This window comes from Bos indicus, chromosome 6 (assembly GCF_029378745.1).
Source record: "Bos indicus isolate NIAB-ARS_2022 breed Sahiwal x Tharparkar chromosome 6, NIAB-ARS_B.indTharparkar_mat_pri_1.0, whole genome shotgun sequence".
NCBI classification, from domain to species: domain Eukaryota; kingdom Metazoa; phylum Chordata; class Mammalia; order Artiodactyla; family Bovidae; genus Bos; species Bos indicus.
Genome location: NC_091765.1, coordinates 9,630,394 through 9,648,051, shown reverse-complemented (window position 1 = coordinate 9,648,051; position 17,658 = coordinate 9,630,394). Strand labels below are relative to the sequence as shown.

General features: G+C 38.6%; 1 long non-coding RNA gene across 1 annotated transcript in view; it reads left to right on the top strand.

The window, feature by feature from the left end:
• The window catches only part of LOC139183523 (uncharacterized), an 88,203-nt gene extending 74,001 nt beyond the window's left edge, over positions 1 to 14,202 (top strand). Inside the window, exons 4-5 of the long non-coding RNA XR_011567019.1 lie at positions 11,718 to 11,792; positions 13,918 to 14,202. This is a non-coding gene — a long non-coding RNA (uncharacterized lncRNA). The remainder of the gene's footprint in view (positions 1 to 11,717; positions 11,793 to 13,917) is intronic.
• Positions 14,203 to 17,658: the final 3,456 nt, after the last annotated feature.

Here is a 17,658-nt window from a genome sequence, read left to right as displayed (position 1 = left end):
CAGCATCAGGTTTTTTCCAGTGAGTCAGCTCTATGCATCAGGTGGCCAAAATATTGGAATTTCAGCTTCAACATCACTCCTTCCAATGAACACTCAGGACTGATCTTCTTTAGGATGGACTGGTTGTATCTCCTTGGCAGTCCAAGGGACTGTCAAGAGTCTTCTCCAATGCCCAGTTCAAAAGCATCAATTCTTTGGTGCTCAGCTTTCTTTATACTCCAACTCTCACATCCATACATGACTACTGGAAAAACCATAGCCTTGACTAGATGGGTCTTTGTTGACAAAGTAATGTCTTTGCTTTTTAATATGCTGTCTAGGTTGGTCATAGCTTTTTTTTTCCAAGAAGCAAGCATCTTTTAATTTCATGGCTGCAGTCACCATCTGGAGTTATTTTGGAGCCCAAAAATATAAAGTCTGCCACTGTTTCCATTGTTTTCCCATCTATTTGCCATGAAGTGATGAGACTGGATGCCATGATCTTAGTCTTCTGAATGTTGAGTTTTAAGCCAACTTTTTGACTTTTCTCTTTCACCTTCATCAAGAGGCTCTTTAGTTCTTCTTCACTTTCTGCCATAAGGGTGGTGTCATCTGCATATATATGTGTTATATATATATATATATATATATATATATATAGTAATTGCAGCCATGAAATTGAAAGATGCTAACTCCTTGGAAGAACAATTATGACCAACCTAGACAGCATATTAAAAAGCAGAGACATTACTTTGCCAACAAAGGTCCATCTTGTCAAGGCTATGATTTTTGCAGTAGTCATATATGTATGCAAGAGTTGGACTATAAAGGAATCTGAATCCTGAAGAATTAATGCTTTTGAACTGTGTTGTTGGAGAAGACTCTTGAGAGTCCCTTGGACTGCAAGGAGATCCAAGCAGTCCATTCCAAGGGAAATCAGTCCTGAGTGTTCATCAGAAGGACTGATGTTGAAGATGAAACTCCAATACTTTGGCCACCTGATGCGAAGAGCTGACTCTTTTGAAAGGACCGTGATGCTGGGAAAGATTGAAGGCAAGAGGAGAACAACAGAGGTGACAACAGAGGATGAGATGGTTGGATGGCATCACCAACTCAATGGACATGAATTTGAGTAAACTCGGGGAGTTGCTGATGGACAGGGACGCCTGGTATGTTGCAGTCCATGGGGTTGCAGAGAGTCAGACACAACTGAACGACTGAACTAAACTGATGTTATATGTGAATATTGTTAGCAGAGTAAATCCTAAGAGGTCTCATCACAAGGGAGATTTTTTTTTTTTAATTTTCAGTCTATGTGTGAATGTTCACTATTGTGGTAATCATTCCATGATTCATGTGAATCAAAGCATAATCATGTACACCTTAAACTTATACAGTTGTTTGTGAATCATATCTCAATAAAACGGGAGGAAAAACAAAGTTAAAAAAAAAAAAACAAAAAACACGTACACAGAGAAAGTGGAAGCACTCTGTCCTGTTTACTCTTTCCTTGCTGTTTCCTATTTTCTTCAGACTTATTTTATAACTTTTTCTTCATTTCTTGATTTGAAAATAGTATGTTTTGCAATATTTTAAAATGTCTTTATTGAAACTTCAAGATTTCATATCAGCACTCAGAAGACTTGAGACAGCTTTTTTATGATCATTAATACTTTGCATGTTTCACTTAAAGCCCTTTACAGACTATGAAGATAGTCATATATTTATAACAGCTAGTAGACATTTGTGTTATCTTTCAGTCATAATTTTATTGTATGTAGAAGAATACTAGGATAAAATTAAAAAAAAAAATTCTGCATCTCTCTTTCTACATGTCGAATAAACCCATAAAATCAGCACCACAGATAAAGAGAACATTAGCACACCCTTGAAGGTCTCTTGTGTTTCTCCTTCCAGCCATTGTTCCCTCTGGTATAAGTACTATCCTAATTCCTAATAATTTTCCTCATTGTTTAATTTTTGATAAAAAGGAATTACATAATCTGTATCCTTTTATGACTGGCTTCCCGCTTGTAATGCTGTGTATTTGATACCTATCCACTTTGTTGTTTTGGATAGATTTCACTCAGTTGCTGTGTACTAAGTTGTATGAATATACTTCAGTTATACTTATCTAAATAATTGTCAGTGGACACATGATTTTACTTCTACATAACGTAGGATTATGCTTTAAGACACACTAGAAATACAAATGAGTGTCTTTCAGGAATTAGTGCTACTATGAATATCTTCAACATGTGTATTGATGCACATGTGAATGTATTTCCACCTTGAAGTGAAAATACTATACAGTTTTGTTTGCAGATATTTTGTTGTAGTTGTTCAGTTGTTCATGATGTCCAACTCTTTGCAACCCCATGGACTGCAGCACTCTGGCTTCCCTGTCCTTCAGTATGTCCCGTAGTTTGTTCAAGCTCATGTCCATCGAGTTGATGATGCCATCCAGCCATCTTATCCTGTGTCATCCCCTTCTCCTCCTGTCCTCATTCTTTCCCAGCATCAGGGTCTTTTCCAATGAGTCAGATCTTTGCGTCAGATGGCCAAAGTATTGCAGCTTCAGCATCAATCCTCTGAATGAGTATTCAGGGTTGATTTCCTTTAGGATTGACTGGTTTGACCTCCTTGCTGTCCAAGGGACTGTCAAGAGTTTTCTCCAAAACAAATTTGAAAACATCAGTTCTTCAGTGCTCACCCTTTTTTATGGTCCAAATTTCACATCCATACATGACTACTGGAAAAACCATAGCTTTGAATATAAGGAACTTTGTTGGCAAGGTGATGTCTCTGCTTTTTAATATGCTGTCTAGGTTTGTCATAGCTTTTCTTCCAAGGAGCAAGTGTTTTTTAATCTCATGGCTGCAGACACTGTCCATAGTGATTTTGGAGCTCAAGAAAATAAAATCTGCCACTCTTTCCTTTTCCCCATCTGTTTGCCATGAAGTGATGGGACCAGATGGCATGATCTTAGATTTCTGAATGTTGAGTTTTAAGCCAGGTTTTTCACTCTCCTCTTTCACTTGCATAGAAGTTAAACAAGGAGGGTGGCAATATAAAGCCTTGATGTACTCCTTTCCCAATTTGAAACCAGTCCATTGTTCCACATCCAGTTCTAACTATTGCTTCTTGACCTGCATGCAGGTTTCCCGGGAGGCAGGAAAGGTGGTCTGGTATTCCCATCTCTTTAAAAATTTTCGACAGTTTGTTGTGAACCACACAGTCAAAGGCTTTAGTGGAGTCAATGAAGCAATTGAAGGATTTTGAGAATTACTTTGCTAGCATGTGAAAGGAGTGCAATTGTGTGGTAGTTTGAGCATTCTTTGGCATTGCCTTTCTTTGGGATTGGAATGAAAACTGACCTTTTCCAGTCCTGTGGCCACTGCTGAGTTTTCCAAATTTGCTGGCATATTGAGTGTAGCACATTAACAGCGTTATCTTTTAGGATTTGAAATAACTCAGCTGGAATTCCATCACCTCCACTAGCTTTGTTCATCATAATGCTGCTAAGGCCCACTTGACTTTGCACTCCATTGTGTCTGACTCTAGGTGAGTGACCACACCATTGTGGTTATCTGGGTCATTAAGACCTTTTTTGTACAGTTATTCTGCGTATTCTTGCCACCTCTTCTTACTCTCTTCTGCTTCTGTTAGGTCCTTGCTGTTACTGTCCTTTTCTATGTCCATCTTTGCATGAAATGTTCCCCTGGTATCTCTAATTTTCTTGAAGAGATCTCTGCTTTTTCCCCTTCTATTGTTTTCTTCACTTTCTTTGCATTGTTCTCTTAAGAAGGCTTTTTGTGTTTTGTTTTTTAATCTCTCCTTGCTATTCTTTGGAACTCTGCATTCAGATAGATATATCTTTCCTTTTCTCCTTTGCCTGCACTTCTCTTCTTTTCTCAGCTATTTGTAAGACAACCTAATAAGACAACCATTTTGCCTTGTTAAATTTCTTTTTCTTGAGGATGGTTTTGGTCACTGTCTCCTGTACAGTGTTATGAATCTCTGTCCATAGTTCTTCAGGCACTCTGTCTATCAGATCTAATCCCTTGAATCTATTTGTCACTTCTACTGTATAATCGTAAGGGATTTGATTGAGGTCATACCTGAATGGTCTAGTCGTTTTCCTTGTTTCATATGGTCCTATTGCAGATGTTTGGTCTGAGTTAATTATTGCTAAATGGTTTTCTAAAGGATGTGTATCAGTTTACCCTTCCATCAGCTCTATGAGAATTCCACTTTCATCATTTCCTCATTAAAATGTAGTGTTGTCTGTATTTTCATTTTAACCACTGTAATATGCTGTAGTGATGCAGAGGTTTAAATTTGTATTTCCATGATGTTAGTGAATTTAAAAATATCTTGACATATTTACCTGTCATTTGGTGATTCTTCATTAGGAAGCACCTACACAATTCTTATTCATTTTTTTCTTTTTTTCTTTTTTTGTTTATATATATCTCCTGTATACAATCCTCTTTTTGATATATACATATTTACAATATTGTCTCTCACTGTGTGATTTACCTTTTCATTGTCTTATAGTTTCTTTTTGAATAACAAGCTTATAATCTCATCAAATTTATCAATATATTTCCCTTATAATTAGCAGCACTTTTGTGTCCTATTAATAAATCTTTGCTTACATCAAGTTAAGAGAAATAATTTATTAAGTTTAAGTAATTTACTTTTCTAGTTTAATATACAGTTCATTAAGAATTAATGTTTGTGTGTTAAATTAATATTTAATTTATCCATATGTACACTTAGCTGACCCAAGCAAAAGAATTGCAAAGACCATCTTCTCCTCACTACACTGAAATGTGATCAGCTAACTGTGCATGGAGGTCGGTTTAGAGACTTTCTGTTCTATTCTAGTCTGGTACCTTGGCATCTTTACCACGTTCTCTTGGTTTCTATATGTTTTTTGAGGGTTTTTCTTTTAGTGGCTTCTCATAACTGTTTGGAGAAGGCAATGGTACCCTACTCCAGTACTCTTGCCTGGAAAATCCCATGGACGGAGGAGCCTGGTAGGCTGCAGTCCATGGGGTCATGAAGGGTCGGACATGACTGAGCGACTTCACTTTCACTTTTCACTTTCATGCAATGGAGAAGGAAATGGCAACCCACTCCAGTGTTCTTGCCTGGAGAATCCCAGTGATGGCGGTGCCTGGTGGGCTGGCATCTCTGGGGTTGCACAGAGTTGGACACAACTGAAGTGACTTAGCAGTAGCAGCATAACTGATAGAAGAAATCATGCATCATTATGCTATTTCAAGATTGACATTTTTGACCTTTTTTTACTTTTGTATAAATTTTTACCATATTTTTTTTAATCAGAGAAAGAGCGTGCACTATTAGTATGTTGTCAGGGAATGCATTAACAATATTAACATCTTTAAAATGTGAAAAGTTCCCACCAAAAATATGGTGTATCCCTCCACTCACTTGGTTTTCTGTTTGCTATTGTCAAAATGTTCCTTTAGGGTGATACATTCACTGATGCTAATGCTGTCAGCATGACTGTGGTATGAATTCCAGTGAAAAATTTTGTTTGCAGTATAGTCTCTATTTCTCCTAGAATTTTAGAGTGTTAATACCTATGATGTGACATTTATCTCTATTCATCTAGTGGTAAATTAAATGGCAAATGAAAGAAATTTAATGATATCACCAGATATTCTCAATAGTGAACTGTTTGCCTTCCTAGACCTTGACATTCTGTATTCAAACCAAATATAATTTAAAAATTTGAAGTGATAAATATTATGAAATACTACTAAAACAGTCTCATGATCATAGTGAAAGTAAATTACATACAGACTAAAAAAACAATAGAAAAGATTGATGAAACTAGGAGCTGTTTCTTTGAAAAGATACACAAAATGGAAAAACCTTTAATCATACTCATCAAGAAAAAGAGAACCCAACTAAATAAAATCAAAAATGAAAGAGGAAAATTTACAACTGACACTACAGAAATACAAAAGATCATATAAGATTACTAGAAAATATATGCAAACAAATTATATAACCTAAAAGAAAAGAGATAAATTCCTGGAAGCATAATTTTCTAACATGGATTCAGGAAGAGAAAATTGGAAAAGACTGATCATTAGTAATGAAATTGAATCAGTAATAAAAATTTCCCAACAAACACAAGTCCAGGACATGGCAGAATTTTCACAGGGATATCCTAGCAAATATTTAAAGAAGAATGAAAACCTATTAATTTTAAACTGTTCTAAAAATTGAAGAAGAAAAAACATTTCCATACTCCATTCCAGGAAGCCATCATTATTACTCTGGTATCAAAACCAGATGCAAACTGTGAAATAATAAAATTACAGGCCAATAACCGCGATAAAGATAAATGCAAAAATTCTGAACCGAACTAGAAAACTGAGTTCAACAGCACACTAAAATGATCATAATCAAGAGGGATTTATTCCAGGGATACATGGATGGTGCAATATCAACTAATTAAACTGTATGATACACTAATTTAAAAAATATACAAAAATCACATGATCATTTCAATAGATGTGGCAAAAGCATTTGGCAAAGTTTAATATTCATTTATGATAAAACTCTCAACAAAAGTGAGTATAGAGGGAACATACCTCAACATAATAAAGGCTGTATATAATAAGCCACAGCTAACATAATCACAGTGCTGAAAAGCTAAAATTTTTTTCCACTAAGATCAGAAGACAAGTATATCCACTATTGTCTGTATTATTCAACATGGTATTGAAAGTCCTGGTCACAGCAATCAGACAAGAAAAAAGATGGACAGCAGAGGGGAGCTTGTGGGGTTTGGTTAAACTAGGTCAAGGGGATTAAGAGGTACAAACTACTAGTTATAAGTAAGTGAGGGTGGATGTATGTAATGTATTGCATACAGAATATAGTTAATACTTAATAACATTGTATAGTGACAACATGTCTAGACTTATGGTGAACAGTGTATAGTACATATGAATATGAAATCACTATGTTGGACACTGAAACTAAACGATAAGTCAAATATATTTCAACTAAAAAACATTCTATATTATGAAGGTCAGAGGAATCTGTGTCAGCTCTTTAGAAATGCTAGACCTGCAGGGATGCACATCAACACATGTGGATGTGGAAGAAACGGATAAAATTCAGTGACAGAGCATTTTTCTTCAGGCCAAAGCAGACCACTAACCATAAACATATATTATCAGAAGTTAACACCTGTGTTTATCTCAGACCTAGACTTTCCAGAGGATATGATTTCTTGAGGCATTTGTGAAAGCTGTAATGGACTTAAGTAGTGGCGGCTGTGCAGCACTGGAGAGACTGTGAGTAGATAGCCCACATCCAAGGGTAGAGAAGCCCCCAGAAAGACTGTAGGCACTGGAGCAGCAGCTGCGTGGCACTGGAGTGACTTTGAGGCGATACCCAGCATCCAAGGGCAAAGGATAAGCCCCAACAAGATGATAGGAGGAGCAAAATTGCATTTAAAATCTAACCTCATACCCGCCAGAGATGCTCAGAGGGCTCAAACAAACCTTGTGTGCACCAGAACCTAGGAACACCACAGAGACTGAGACAGAACAGTGTTTGAGTGTCTCATGTGGAGGTAAAGGTCAGCAGTGGACTGTTGCTGGGGCAGGGGCTCTGGGTGAAGCAGACCTGGGTATGGCATAAGCCCTCTTGGAGGAGGTCACCATTAACCCCACCAAAGAGCCGCCAGAACTTACACAGGACTGGAAACAGACTCTTGGAGGGCACAAACAAAACCTTGTGTGCACCAGGACCCAGGAGAAAGAAGCAGTGACCCCACAAGATACTGACCCAGACTTGCCCATGAGTGTCCAGGAGTCTCTGGTGAAGGAAAGGTTTGGCGGTGGGCTGCTGCAGGGTTGGGGGAACTGAGTGTAGCAGTGCCCACATGGGACCTTTTGAAGGTCCATCTTCATTACCTCCACCATAGTTTGGTCCCGGGTAAATAACAGGGAGGGAACACAGAAAATTGTCAACAGAAAATTGGATTAAAGATTTACTGAGCATGGCCCCACCCATCAGAACAAGACCCAGTTTCCCCCTCAGTCAGTCTCTCCCATCAGGAAGCTTCCATAAGCCTCTTATTCTTCTCCATCAGAAGGCAGACAGACTGAAAACTACAATCACAGAAAACTAACCAAACTGATCACATGGACCACAGTCTTCGCCATGCCATGTAGGACCCACGAAAGACGGGTTGGTGGAAAGTTCTGACAAAATGTGGTCCACTGGAGAAGGGAATGGCAAACCACTTCAGTATTCTTGCCTTGAGAACCCTATTAACAATATGAAAAGGCAAAAAGTTAGGACATTGAAAGATGAACTCCCCAGGTCAGTTGGTACCCAATATGATACTGGAAATCAGTGGAGAAATAACTCCAGAAAGAATGAAGAGATGGAGCCAAAGCAAAAACAGCACCCAGTTGTGGATGTGACTGGTAATGAAAATAAACTCCAATGCTGTAAAGAGCAATATTGCATAGGAACTGGAAATATTAGGTCCATGAATCAAGGTAACTTGGAAGTGGTCAAACAGGAGATGGCAAGAGTGAACATTGACATTTTAGGAATCAACAAAATAAAATGGACTGGAATGGGTGAATTTAACTCAGATGACCATCATATCTACTACAGTCAGCAAGAATTCCATAGAAGAAATGGAGTAGCCATCATAGTCAACAAACGAATCCAAAAATGCAGCACTTGGATGCAATCTCAAAAACAATAGAAAGATCTCTATTCATTTCCAAGGTAAACCATTCAATATCACAGTAAACCAAGTCTATGCCCCGACCAGTAGTGCTGAAAAAAATGAAGTTGAATGGTTCTATGAAGACCTACAAGACCTTTTAGAACTAACACCCAAAAAAGATGTCCTTTTCATTATAGGGGACTGGAATGCAAAAGTAAGAAGGCAAGAAATACCTGGAGTAACAGGTAAATTTGGCCTTGGAGTACAAAATGAAGCAGGGAAATGATTAATAGAGTTTTGCAAAGAGAACGCACTGGTCATGGCAAACACCCTCTTCCACCAACACAAGACTCTACACATGGACATCACCAGATGGTCAACACTGAAATCAGATTGATTATATTCTTTGCAGTCAAAGATTGAGAAGCTCTATACAGTCAGCAAAAAGAAGACTGTGAGCTTACTGTGGCTCAGATAATGGACTCCTTATTCCCAAATTCAGACTTAAATTAAAGAAAGTAGGGAAAACCACTAGTCCATTCAGGTATGACCTAAATCAAATCCCTTACAATTATAGAGTGAAAGTAGCAAATAGCTTCAAGGGATTAGATCCGATAGACAGAGTGCCTGAAAATCTATGGATGGAGGTTCCTGACATTGTACAAGAGGCCAGGATCAAGATCATCCCCAAGAAAAAGAAATGTAAAAAAGAAAAATGGTTGTCTGGCAAGGCCTTACAAATAGCTGTGAAAATAAGAGAAGCAAAAAGCAAAGGAGAAAAGGAAAGATATACCTATTTGAATGCAGAGTTTCAAAGAATAGCAAGGAGAGATGAGAAAGCCTTCCTCAGTGATCAGTGCAAAAAAAAAAAAAATAGAGGAAAACAATAGGATGGGAAAGACTAGAGAGCTTTTCAAGAAAATTAGACATACCAAGGGAAAATTTCATGCAAAAATGGGCTCATTAAAGGAGAGAAATGTTATGGACCTGACAGAAGCAGAAGATATTAAGAAGAGGTGGTAAGAATCCACAGAAGAGCTATACAGAAAAGATCTTTTTGACCCAAATAATCACAGTGGTGTGATCAGTCACCTAGAGCCAGACATCCTGGAATGCAAAGTGAAGTGGGCCTTAAGAAGCATCACTATGAACAAAGCTAGTGGAGGTGATGGAATTCCAGTTGAGCTATTTCAAATCCTAAAAGATGATGCTAAGAAAGTGCTTCACTCAATATACCAGCAAATTTGGAAAACTCTGCAGTGGCCCCAGGACTGGAAAATGTCAATTTTCATTCCAATCCTAAAGAAAGGCTATGCCAAAGAATGCTTAAGCTACTGCACAATTGCATTCATCTCACACCCTAGCAAAGTAATGCTCAAAATTCTCCAGGCCAGGCTTCAACAGTATGTGAACTGTGAACTTCCAGATGTTAAAGCTGGATTTTGACAAGGCAGAGGAAAATTGCCTGGAGGTCAAATTGCCAACATTCCTTGGATCATGGAAAAAAGCAAGAGAATTCCAGATCATCCAATTCTGCTTTATTGACTATGCCAAAGCCTTTGACTGTGAGTATCACAAGAAAGTGTGATAGATTCTTAAAGAGGTGGAAGTACCAGACCACCTAAACTGCCTCATGAGAAATCTGTATTCAGGTCAGGAAGCAATGGTTAGAACTAGACGTGGAAAAACAGACTGATTCTAAATAGGGAAAGGAGTACCTCAAGACTGTATATTGTCTCCCGGCTTATTTAATTTATATACAGAGTACATCATGAGAAATGCTGGCCTAGATGAAGCAGAAGCTGAAATCAAGACTGCCAGGAGAGATACCAATAACCTCAGATATGCAAATGACACCATCTTTATGGCAGAAAGTGAAGAACAACTAAGGAGCCTCTTGATGAAAGTGAAAGAGGAGAGTGAAAAAGTTGGCTTAAAACTCAACATTCAGAAAACTTAGATCATGGCATCTGATGGAATCACTTTATGGCACATAGATGGGGAAACAATGGAAAAATGATAAATTCTATAAGTCTATAAAGTGATAGACTTTATATTTTGGGGCTCCAAAGTCACTGCAGATGGTGACTGCAGCCATGAAATTAAAAGATGCTTGCTCCTTGGAAGAAAAAATATGACCAACCTAGACAGCATATTAAAAAGTAGAGACATTACTTTGTCAACAAAGGTTAGCTAGTCAGAGCTATAGTTTTTCTGGTAGTCATGTATGAATGTGAACAGTGGATTATGTAGAAAGCTGAGCACTGAAGAATTGATGCTTTTGAACTATGGTGTTGAAGAAGACTCTTGAGAGTCCCTTGGACTACAAGGAGATCCAGCCAGTCCATTCTAAAGCAAATCAGTCCTGAATACTCATTGGAGTGACTATATTGAAGCTTAAACTCCATACTTTGGCCACCTGATGTGAAGAACTGAATCATTTGAAAAGACCCTGATGCTGGGAAAGATTGAAGGCAGGAGGAGAAGAGGAAGACAAAAGATGAGATGTCTGGATGCCTTCACTGACTCTATTATCATGAGTTTGAGTAAACTCTGGGTGTTCATTATGTTCAGAGAGGCCTGGTGTCCTGCAGTCCATGGGGTCGCAAAGAGTTTAACACGATTGAGCCACTGAACTGAACTAGCTAATGGTAAAGAATAAATAGTTCTTGCTAGAACATGAGCAATCTGCCTGGGTTTGAATGAAATACAAATGTAGAAGCTGAATCTTACTAGGAAAAGAAAAAACTCAAAAGCTCTAACCCTAAATTATTAAACTACATGTTGACTATTAGACTGTATCCAAACACAGTATGGCTGAAGGTCTGTAACAGTGACCCACAGTGGGCCTGTATGTTACCAGCATTTCCACAGTCACCATTAGCCTGGAGGGATAAGTCACAAAGCCTGTATTTGATAAACTTTTTCAGCAGCAACTTGGCCTTTTGATGGAAAAAGTACATCTTCATACATACCATCTTCTTACTCTCAGGAAAAAGATAAATTGCTGTGGATATTGATGATTGAAGGGAAGAAGAAAGCAATGATGATCACCAAGGATTTAAAGGTAGGTATCTATCACCTCAAAGTTTCAAAAATTTTTTTATTTCTCTGTCTCATATAAAACAAGTGTGTCAGATATTATACTTCTGTCTGAATTATGAAAAATGAAGGCAGTATCAAAGCATATAGTTGTTATCATTAACATTTTACTGTATATGGATTCACAGTTACAAATTGACACCATTTTAAAAAAATACCTTTAAGAAACTATTAAAAGGTAACATTAAAGCATGTTGCTTGTCTAATCAGCTTAACTGTGAAATCAGCATGTCTTAAAATTACTTAGTTTTTTATAAATTAATTTTATGTGGCAATCAGATTTTTTTGGATAGCCAATTATGCTATTTATTTTTGTCACATTATTTTAGAACTCTGAACATTAGCTTAAGCAGGGAAAGAGAGGCTACACAAAAACACATTTGTACAGCTATAAACTTGATTTAATTTGACTTTCCAAATTTATGAAACACTCTGTGGGTACACATATGGAGAGCATTGTGCTGTATTTAAATTACATTATGTTTCTCATCGTGTAAAATTGTTCCATGCAAATATAGAAAGACAAATATTTGAAGATGTTTAATATTTTTAATTGTTTGTGTTGCATATTGAATCTTTGTTTATTATTAAAATATAAATAAAAGTGACCTACAGTTATGTTACTTCTAAATCAAATCCCTGGATAGTCTTATCTCTTTTAGATTATATGCTGATTACTCCCAAATGAAAACAGATACTCAATTCCTAGTTTTTATTGTGTACAGCTCTTTCAGTTTTAGAGAATATCTAGGATCAAACTGGAAAGCAAAATGATATTTTGCTAAAGATGTATTTTTTACTCTCAAGTATTGAATATCTCCCAAATACTAGTGATATGAATTCCTTTGTTAAATAAGTTAAGAATACACTAAATTCTACCAATCGACTATACAGAATGAAAAAAATTCATATACCATGCATTATTTTAGTTTCTTCCTTTCAACATAACAGAAAGTAATTAATAATAGTTATCTTCAAGTTTCTATTTAGTTATTTTTGAAATCTGTTATTGTATATACAGCCAAATTAAAGGTTCAGATTCATCATGTGTAGGGAAAAAACCAGTATACATAATTATTAAACAGGTATACATAATTATTCTGTCCAATATTCCTATTTCAAAATGTTATGTTGAAAACTTTAAAAAATTTTATTCACATGCTTTTATTTGCCAAAATGTTAGAATATGGTATTTTGGTCATTAATGAGTTTTGTGCACATGCAGCTGTATTCAAAGTGGACAGTGCCTTTGTGATCTTGATGGGAAGCCCTTTCCTAAGGGGTACAGTGGGAAAAGCCATTAAGCACACTCGGGAGGAATTGACCTAGTGTCACTCACTTTATCACTTGCTCATCATTAGCTGGAAATACACCTTTTAAATTACATAAAGACTGAAACGATGGTTTAAATTATTTGAGCTTTGATCTCATTCTTAATTGAAATAATTCTAATTATTTGATCTAACTCTAAATCTCAGATTGTACTGAGAGAGTTAGTTCTTAGGTAGGTTGATTAGAAGTCCAGGGAGTCCAAAAAGGAGCAGAAAGTGTCTGGGGCTCTTGAGGAGGAGAAAAGGACAAACTTTTTTTTTTCTCTACATTCCTTCATCTTAGTCACATAACAGGGTGGTATATTGATGAATGGTAGATGATGAATGGATGGATAGATGGATAGCAGAAAAGTAAATAGATCGATCAGATTGCATGTGCAGCAGTGAAGGTGTCCTTTAGTTTTATTTAAGGACAGGGTTTTGGAGGAGGTAATGCTTTGGGGGGAAAAGTACAATTCATGCTGTGTTCTAGAAACTGTGTGAAGGATAGAATTTGAATACAAAACTACAGTAATCTGATGAGTCAGAAATCCATTGCATATATCAGACAAAAAGGATAAGGTAAAACTAAAATACAGTAGGAAGAGAGGAAAGAACAACTTGAAGAAGGATTTGTGTAGTATATTGGAAGAACATGTCAGTGATTGTGTGGATGAGGTTTGTGATAAAGAGTGAAACTCTGTTATGATATTTGGTTGCAAATAACTTTTAAGACTCACATCTGCTTCCTATGCTTCTCACCTGGGCACAGTGAGAAAGAAGCCCAGGTGTTGCCCCTTTAGCACGTGTAGGAGATTCAAACCACCCAACCGCCTCAGTTCCTCGGGGAATCCTCACCCAGGTCCACCCCTAGCCACAATAAAAGCCTCAACCCAGACTGCTGTCTTTGTACTCACACACCGTTTTGGATGTGCCTGAGACCGCACTGCTCATCCTGGAGATCTCAATTTTGTAAGTCATAGCTCTTTTCCTACCTTCTTGGTTTATGCATGTCATCATCTGTCACCACATTGAAACCAAGTTTTGGGTGGAGGTTCTTTCTGTTTTGATTAAATGGCCTGGGTGCAACAATGTTGAAAGGAATTTAATGGAGTAGAACATGCAGATTTTTACTGTAGGTTACTAGGCATTGATTCTTTTTTTTCATTCTCAAAAAAAAAAAAAAAAAATCAGAAGGGGATAGGTCATCATGAACTTCATTAGGGGTCATGATTTTTCACTTTTATGTTTGTTTAATTTAAGATTACTGTTGATGTTTAGTTGTTTAGTCCATTTTTGGCTTGGGAAATTAAAAGAGACTATAGAAATCAGTCATTCTAATATAAGGAACAGTTGAAAGCATGTGAAATGAATAGTTGAAAATGATGTTCAGCATTAGCTTAAAAGAAATTGCAGCAACAGATACATTTTCTTATAAATATAGCACTTTTCAGATCAGATCAGATCAGATCAGTCGCTCAGTCATGTCCGACTCTTTGTGACCCCATGAATCGCAGCACGCCAGGCCTCCCTGTCCATCACCAACTCCCGGAGTTCACTCAGACTCACGTCCATCGAGTCAGTGATGCCATCCAGCCATTTCATCCTCTGTCATCCCCTTCTCCTGCCCCCAATCCCTCCCAGCATCACAGTCTTTTCCAATGAGTCAACTCTTCGCATGAGGTAGCCAGAAGTACTGGAGTTTCAGCTTTAGCATCTTTCCTTCCAAAGAAATCCCAGGGCTGATCTCCTTTCCCCTCACCAGGAGAATCCCCTAAAGAGAGATTGTAGCCATCCTGAGAACTCTCCAGTTTGTCCTTTGAGATCCTGTAGGGTCTGAATGTTTTCCTCGAGGACTGTGACACTTTCTTTAACTTAGCTGGAGGTATTTACCCAGAAGCAACACATCTCATTCAAGATGGCTCAGTCCCTTCTTGTTCAGGGATCAGGAGATCTATCTCCTGTCTTTTTTGGAGTAGAACCCCTGCCAAGCTGTGTTGACACTTTAGAGTTGTCCTAAGAAATCTTATTCCAAGAAACTTAATTTTGGGGGTGTTAATTAGAATGACACTCATTTTTAGTTCTGAATAGGTATCTAAGATCTCCCAGGAGCTCATAGGTGAATTGAGTGTCTTCTTCTCTTTTCTGCCATGACTTGACTCCTCAGTAGTGAATCCAGGAGCCATGTCCTGGTACCTTATTACAGTGTAGGGGCCCTTCCATGTGGGTGGAGTTGAGCCTTTGGGGACCCTTCTTTCCAGACTTTAATTAGGACTTGAGTCCCTGGAGCATATAGTGATGACTCCTTAGAATCTTTTGGGTCCTGGTTGACACCCCACAAGCATATATCCTATTGGAATTGCCCAGTGGCCATGGTATAAGACAGAGAGATCATTGATATAAACAAAAGGTCTCCCATACAGAATCTTGTAAGGACTAAGACAAACCTGTTCCTTAGGGGCAATATGGGTGTGAAGGAGAGCTATTGGTAAAGCCTCCTTCCATCCCAGAAAGGTCTCTCCTGGGTCATCTTTTTTATCACTGATTTTAAGAATTGGTTGGCTCTTTCTCCTTTTCCTAAAGACTGAGTCCTCCAGGCACAATGGAGATAATAAGTAATGCCCAATGCTTTAGAGACCCCTTAGGTGACCTTAGAAGTAAATGATGTTCCATTGTCACTTTGTAATGACCTGGACACACCAAATCTCGGAATGATTTCATGGACCAGGTTTTTTTTTTTTTTTTTTTTAAGTACCTCCTCAGCCTTCTCAGTGTTGGTGGGAAAGCCTTCAATCCATCCTGTGAATGTATCTTTCATGACTAATAGGTATTTATACCCTTGAGAAACTGGCATCTGGGTGAAGTCCTTCTGCCAGTCTTTTCCTGGGTAGGTCCCATGTTGTTGGATGGGCCGAGCCAGCTGGGGTCTTTGAGGTCCTTGGGGGTTGTTGAATTGGCAAGTTGAACAAGAGAAGACCACTTACCTTATAGTTGTTTGGAGGCCTTTTCCTCTGAAGGACCTTTCTAGTAATCTTTGGAGGGCCTTTTCCCCTAAATGAGTGGTGACATGTAAGGAGTTAACCAACTTCCATTGAAGCTTTCCAGGCAGAAAATAGAGTCTCTCCTTTGGGAACCACCGCATATGATCTTCGCAGAAGCCCTCACACTTAGCTTTAAGAGTCTCACCTTCAGTATATGAAGGAGTTTCCGGCATATTAGTCTGTGGAACTTAGGTGGCAACCCCTATTAGGTCATTGTTCTGTAATGCTGCTCTCTTAGCTGCCTGATCAGCCTCTTGGTGGAGAAGGAAATGGCAACCCACTCCACTGTTCTTGCCTAGAGAATCCTATGGACAGGGGAGCCTGGTGGGCTGCCGTCTATGGGGTCGCACAGAGTCAGACATAACTGAACTGACTTAGTATGCATACATGCATTGGAGAAGGAAATGGAAACCCACTCCAGTAGTCTTGCCTGGAGAATCCCAGGGATGGAGGAGCCTGGTGGGCTGCTGTCCATGGGTCACACAGAGTCAGACACAACTGAAGCAACTTAGCAGCAGCAGCCGCAGCCTCTTGGTTCCCTCATGCCACTTCCGTGCTCCCTTTTTGGTGTCCTTTACAGTCATAGACTGAAACCTCAGCGGGAGATGGACTGCATCCAAGAGTCTAAGAATTTGATCACCATATTTGATTGGGCATCCTAGGGTGGTCAAGTGGCCTCTTTCCAAATAGCAGCATGTGCCTGTAGCACCAGAAAGGCATACTCGGAGTCAGGGTAAATGGCTACTCTTTTTCCTTTTCCCAGCTCTAAAGCTCGAGTCAGGGCTTTGAGCTCAGCTAATTGTGCTGAAGTACCTGGCGACAAAGGTTTAGCCACTACGGTCTAAAAATTGAAGAATACTACATATCCGGCTCTTCTTTTTCCATCCAAGACAAAGCTGCTTCCATCAGTGTACCAGATTCCTTCAGGATTGGTTAGAGGATCTTCTGACAGTCCTTCTCAGGGTTTTATCCAGTGGTCCAAGGTTTCTAGGCAAGAGTGAAAGGGGAGAGAGCCCTTGGGGGTAAGCAGGAGGGTGGCTGGGATAAGAACCTCACAAGGGGATGTTGTAGTGGTTTTCCATACTTAATATCTGAGGATTCTTTGATCAGACATCCATCAATGGTCTCTCCCATTTAGGAGTTGTTTCACTTGGTGCCTGGTAAAAATAGTTTGCCCCCAAAAGAGAGTTTTAAAGTATCTTCTATCAGGACTGCAATAGCTGCAAGATTTTGAAGGCAGGGAGTCCAACCTTGGGCGGTTGGATTGAGCCTCTTGGATAAGTAAGCTACATGCTGGGGCTCAGGTCCCAGCCTTTGTGTTAACACTCTCAAGGCTATTCCTTCTTTTTCATGGACATAAAGTTGGAATGCTTTTTCTGGGTCTAGCAACTTCAAGGCAGGTGATTTAGTGAAGGCTTGTTTTAGTGTAGCCTCTACTTTCTTGAGAGTCCCTTGGACTGCAAGGAGATCCAACCAGTCC